This window comes from Bos mutus, chromosome 4 (genome assembly GCF_027580195.1).
Source record: "Bos mutus isolate GX-2022 chromosome 4, NWIPB_WYAK_1.1, whole genome shotgun sequence".
In the NCBI taxonomy this organism is placed as follows: Eukaryota; Metazoa; Chordata; class Mammalia; order Artiodactyla; family Bovidae; genus Bos; species Bos mutus.
In genome coordinates, this window is record NC_091620.1 from 12874448 (window position 1) to 12881442 (window position 6995).

Here is a 6995-nt window from a genome sequence, read left to right on the forward strand (position 1 = left end):
GTAGATGTGGGAATTATTTTAGAAAACTGCACATTTAAATATTATCATTATCCAAATATTACCAATAGCAATGTGTGATGCTACTGAATGTCATAGACAAGTATTCAAAAGTCACAGACCTAGAATAACATGCTTTATAATTTCTTCATCAAGCTATGTTCGAGCCCCATATCTCCCAAAATGTTTTCCTCAAATCTCCAGTTCTTGAAGAGGGCTTTAAAAATAAATTCTGGAGTCAAATGAGTTTGAGAGTTATTGCATATTAGATGACTCATTTTAGGGTCTCACAATTCATAATATCACAGTAAAAACTGTAAAAATTCCTATGGTAAGTACTGAAAAATTCTATTCCAGTTGTTCGCCAGTGTTTTCCAAACTTACTTGGTCACATGAAATTTTTTAATAACATTTCATTAGAAGTTTATTAGAACCAGAAATCTTGATATTGACTGATTTATTGTGAACACTTCCTGTAACTGTCTTCTCTAGTCAAATGATTTTTTGTTCCTTCAGAGTGATCCTGTAAAGAGGATGTAGGTCCAAATACACAGTAGTCTTATCTATTATCTGGAAATGATAAATCCAACCCTCTACTTCTTGGATAAGTATTCCAAAATACAGCTCAGGGAATGACCTCATTCAGTTTCACAGTCTTCTAACCCTGAGATTTAAAAATTTTATTATGAATATATTTTCCTACTTACTATATGAAATCAATTTATTTTTCTTGTTCAAAGATATAAAGAGAAAAGCAAGTTTCTCAAAGCAATCTGAAAGAATTTGCAAAGCTGATTACCTAACTAGTGTATAAGCTTTAGAAAAGTTTGATTGATGTGTTTGGAAAATAGAGACATGGGAGAAGTTCTATAAGAGAATATTCATAGGAACAGGTGCATGATAAATATGATGGGTGAAAAGGAAATGAATAAAGATAGAATGCCCAAGAGGCTAGTCGAGCCTTTGGAGATTAAGAACAAAACAAAATAGGGAAAATACATGATTTATTAATCATTGTTTATTCTTATAATGAAAAAACCTCAAATGATAGCAACACAAACAGAGATTTCCCAATACTCTATGTAGAATGCCATATCAGTCAGTTCAGTTCAGTTCAGTCACTCAGTGGTGTCCAACTCTTTGTGACCCCATGAATCGCAGCATGCCAGGCCTCCCTGTCCATCACCAACTCCCAGAGTCCACCCAAACTCATGTGCATTGAGTTGGTGATGCCATCCAGCCATCTCATCCTCTGTCATCCCCTTCTCCTCCTGCCCCCAATCCCTCCCAGCATCAGGGTCTTTTCCAATGAGTCAACTCTTCGCTTGAGGTGGCCAAAGTACTGGAGTTTCAGCCTCAGCATCAGTCCTTCCAATGAACACCCAGGACTGGTCTCCTTTAGGATGGACTGGTTGGATCTCCTTGCAGTCCAAGGACTCACAAGAGTCTTCTCCAGCACCACAATTCAAAAGCATCAATTCTTCAGCGCTCAGCTTTCTTCACAGTCCAACTCTCACATCCATACATGACCACTGTAAAAACCATAGCCTTGACTAGACAGACCTTTGTTGGCAAAGTAATATCTCTGCTTTTTAATATGCTATTGAAGTTGGTCATAACCCATATAGATTACTATAATCTCAAAAGACAGACTTAAGTGAGGTGTTTACACAGTTAAAAAATTTCCTCCTAGTGAAAAAACATTTTTTTAAGTATCAATGTTTTGTGGCTAAATACATAGACAGACAAAACTTTAAGAAGTTTTTAAACCTGACTTTTCTATTGCTGGTAAGAAAAAAACACTATTTTTAAGGGATATAAAAATAAATTGCGTCTTTCACCGATGGTGTATTTTTATATGCCAGCAAATTTGGAAAACTCATCAGTGGCCACAGGACTGGAAAAGGTCAGTTTCATTCCAATCCCAAAGAAAGGCAATGCCAAAGAATGCTCAAACTACCGCACAATTGCACTCATCTCACACACTAGTAAAGTAATGCTCAAAATTCTCCAAGCCAGGCTTCAGCAATATGTGAACCGTGAACTTCCTGATGTTCAAGCTGGTCTTAGAAAAGGCAGAGGAACCAGAGATCAAATTGCCAACATCTGCTGAATCATGGAAAAAGCAAGAGAGTTCCAGAAAAACATCTATTTCTGTTTTATTGACTAGGCCAAAGCCTTTGACTGTGTGGATCACAATAAACTGTGGGAAATCCTGAAAGAAATGGGAATACCAGACCACCTGACCTACCTCTTGAGAAATTTGTATACAGGTCAGGAAGCAACAGTTAGAACTGGACATGGAACAACAAGACTGGTTCCAAATAGGAAAAGAAGTATGTCAAGGCTGTATATTGTCACCCTGCTTATTTAACTTCTATGCAGAGTACATCATGAGAAATGCTGGGCTGGAAGAAGCACAAGCTGGAATCAAGATTGCCAGGAGAAATATCAATAACCTCAGATATGCAGATGACACCACCCTTATGGCAGAAAGTGAAGAGGAACTCAAAAGCCTCTTGATGAAGGTGAAAGAAGAGAATGAAAAAGTTGGCTTAAAACTCAACATTCAGAAAACGAAGATCATGGCATCTGGTTCCATCACTTCATGGGAAATAGATGGGGAAACAGTGCAAACAGAGTCAGACTTTAATTTTTTGGGCTCCAAAATCACTACAGATGGTGACTGCAGCCATGAAATTAAAAGACGCTTACTCCTTGGAAGTAAAGTTATGACCAACCTAGATAGCATATTGAAAAGCAGAAACATTACTTTGCCAACAAAGGTCCATCTAGTCAAGGCTATGGTCATTCCAGTGGTCATGTATGGATGTGAGTGTTGGACTGTGAAGAAAGCTGAGCACCGAAATTGATGCTTTTGAACTGTGGTGTTGGAGAAGACTCTTGAGAGTCCCTTGGACTGCAAGGAGATCCAACCAGTCCATTCTGAAGGAGATCAGCCCTGGGATTTCTTTGGAACGACTGATGCTGAAGTTGAAACTCCAGTACTTTGGCCACCTCATGCGAAGAGTTGACTCATTGGAAAAGACTCTGACACTGGGAGGGATTGGAGGCAGGAGGAGAAGGGGATGACAGAGGATGAGATGGCTGGATGGCATCACTGACTCGATGGACGTGAGTCTGAGTGAACTCTGGGAGTTGGTGATGGATAGGGAGGTGCCGGGAGCCAGCATGAGGAACTCCGCCTGTGGCAAAGGTCATGAGGAAGGAGGCTCGGCATATGCAAAGGCGGGATCGATCCTCAGAAGTCCCCCTGGAAATTCTCGAGCATCTACCCCCAAAACCAGAGTCTGCCTACTCTCTGCTTTGTGTTCTCACCTATACCTCTGACTTTATGGGGGGCTGTCCCCCACCACCTCTCTCTGAAAAAAGAGTTAACTTACAGCTCCAGTTAATAAAGTTCCTGTGTGTGACAGTGTTTCAACCTACAAACTCCTTTGGAGGTCCTCTAGCCTGCCTGAATAGGTTTTTCTGGCCACATGTGATTGTTCAGAGCCTCCCAACTGTGAGAGACATGAGATGTTCTAAACTGTCTAAATACAGATTCCTTTGAGCAGTTAAAAGATTGATTAGAAATTGTATTGGTGAAGGGTTTTTCACTTGTTGGGCCAATGTTTGCTGCTAAGTCTCCATATCCCTTACCTACTGTGTCCCTGGCAGTGTATTGATGGATATAATTGGTGTATAGAAATGTAAGTAGTAGCTTTAATGTTTGTAACCTTGGACCCTTGAGTTAATTCTTTTCTTGTTATAGCCCACCACACCTTTGCCCTATAGGAATGCAACTTTATCTAATGCTTTTGGAGGGTGGCGCCTGACTTTAAAATAATCACCTTTAGAGAAAAATAAGTTTCTTAAAATGTTAACAGGCCTCCTGGCCAGAAGATGATGTAAATCACCTAAACTTTTGCATATGATAAGTTTGAAAGCCTGGCTTCTATTAGGATCAGGGACTGCTGTCCTTGCATGACTCTACCCCTTCCCCCATTATCCTCTATGCACAACTTAAGGTATAAAACTACTTTGGAAAATAAAGTACACCCTTTTGTTCACCGAAACTTGGTCTCCCCATGTCGTTCTTTCTCTCACCTTCTGGATGAATTTCCATCTGGGACGGGGGGGCTCGTCAAGCCTACTAATTTTGCCTGGGCTTTTAAGATCTGACCGGGGAGGCCTTAGTGTCTCTTCTCCTTCAGGAGAATAGGAGGACACCTACGGCCTACGTAGGTGATGTAAAATTCCTTGTTTTGAAATTTTATTAGCTTTCCACGTAAACCAAGTTATTCAGCCTCTTTTCTCCACTAAATTTTCTCACTGAGCTATCCTTATTTAACCACTCTTTATATCCTTAATTAACATTTAATTAAGCAGTTGTTTCCTGATCCTCACTGACGCCATCCCCGCTTCGAATTCCCTGGATCCACCGGAGCTGGAGCCCTGCAGGGAGGCCTGGTGTGCTGTGATTCATGGGGTCGCAGAGAGTCAGACATGACTGAGCGACTGAACTGAACTGAACTGAAATATTATTTTGGAATATAGTCAAGTCTCAACTACTTGGAAAGTGGTAAAGCTTGGAGATAAGTAAAGGCTTTTAAGCACAGTTACAGAAATGTTTTGACTGTAGGTTAAACCCTAGAGTAGACTGAAGAAGTAAGTTCTGTTAAACTTTAGTAGAGTTAAGCTGTGCTGAACAATTAAGAATTTGGGGGATTAAGAGAGACTAGTTAATTGTATCAAAGTTTTATTTATATTATTGAACAAATATCATTTCAACAAGGGGATCAGTGTTCTTTAATGTTGGTTAGGGTTAATGTTTAGTCCTTAATGAAGTTTATACTTAAGTCAGAAAATACTGTTCTAACCCTATTAATCAACCATATCTGTGGGAATTTTTGATGATCAGACTATGAGATCATAATTAGAACATTAGTGTTTATCCAGTGTGGGCGTTTTTCACTAGGAGGTTATGGTCACTGAAGAACTGACTGACTTTAACATAACTCATGACATAATCATGTTTAATGTGGATGTCAATTTGAACCTTTATAATGATGGATATTTCTTCTCAGGAAAAGAATTACCTATACCCATTATCCAAGATCCTCCAGTTTTACTTTCAAAAATGTGAGAAATGAATAAGAAATATCATGCTTCAATAAGCCTGGAGTCAGAGCTAATGCATTTCAATAATACTGAAAGGTATTTTCTAAAATTAGAATGTTGTTCAGTTGCTCAGTCATGTCTGACTCTTTGCATACGATGGACTGCAACAAGTATTCTCTGTCCTTCACCATCTCCCAAGTCAGTGATACCATCTTGTCCTCTGTCATCCCCTTCTCCTGCCTTCAATCTTTCCCAGCATCAGGGTCTTTTCAATGAGTTGGCTCTTCGAATCAGGTGTCCAAAGTATTGGAGTTTCAGCTTCAGCATCAGTCCTTCCAATTAATATTCAGGACTGATTTCCTTTAGGATTGACTCCTTTGATCTCCTTATAGTCCAAGGGACTCTCATCAACACTATAGTTCAAAGGCATCAGTTCTTCAGTGCTCAGCCTTCTTTATGGTCCAACTTTCACATCCATACATGACTACTGGAAAAACCATAGCTTTGACTATACAGACCCTTTTTTGGCAAAGTAATGTCTCTGCTTTTGAATACACTGTCTAGGTTTGTCATAACTTTTCTTCCAAGGAGAAAGCATCTTTTAATTTCATAGATGCAGTCACCATCTGCAGTGATTTTGGAGTCCAAGAAAATAAAGTCTGTCACTGTTTCTACTATTTCCTCATCTATTTCCCATGAAGTGATGGGGCCAGATGCCATGATCATAGTCTTTTAAATGTTGAGTTTTAAGGCAGCTTGTTCACTCTCCTCTTTCACTTTCATCAAGAGGTTCTTTAGTTCTTCTTTGCTTTCTGCCATAAGGGTGGTATCATCTGCATATCTGTGGTTATTGATATTTCTCCCAGCAATCTTGATTCTGACTTGTGCTTCATCCAGCCTGGCATTTTGCATGATGTACTCTGCATGTATGTTAAATAAACAGGATGACAATATACAGCCTTAAGGTACTCCTTTCCCAATTTGGAACCAGTCCATTTTTCCATATCTGGTTCTAACTGTTGCTTCTTGACCTGCATACAGGTTTCTCAGGAGGCAGGTCAGGTGGTCTGGCATTCCCATCTCTTGAAAAATTTCCCACAGTTTGTTGTGATCCACACAGTCAAAGGCATTAGCATAGTCAATGAAGCAGAAGTAGATGTTTTTCTTGAATTCCCTTGCTTTTTCTGTAATCCAACAGATGTTGGCAATTTGATCTCTGGTTCCTCTGCCATTTCTAAATCCAGGTTGTTCATCTGGATGTTCTCGGTTCACATACTGTTGAAGCCTAGCTTTAAGTATTTTGAGCATTACTTTGCAAGCATGTGAAATGAGCACAATTGTATGATATCTTTTTTTTTCTAATTTTATTTTTAAACTTTACATAATTGTATTAGTTTTGCCAAATATCAAAATGAATCTGCCACAGGTATACATGTGTTCCCTATCCTGAACCCTCCTACCTCCTCCCTCCCCATACCATCCCTCTGGGTCTTCCCAGTGCACTAGCCCCAAGCATCCAGTATCATGCATCGAACCTGGACTGGCAACTCGTTTCTTACATGATATTTTACATGTTTCAGTGCCATTCTCCCAAATCTTCCCACCCTCTCCCTCTCCCACAGAGTCCATAAGACTGTTCTATACATCAGTGTCTCTTTTGCTGTCTCGTACACCAGGTTATTGTTACCATCTTTCTAAATTCCATATATATGCATTAGTATACTGTATTTATGTTTTTCCTTCTGGCTTACTTCACTCTGTATAATAGGCTCCAGTTTCATCCACCTCATTAGAACTGATTCAAATGTATTCTTTTTAATGGCTGAGTAATACTCCATTGTGTATATGTACCACTGCTTTCTTATCCATTCATC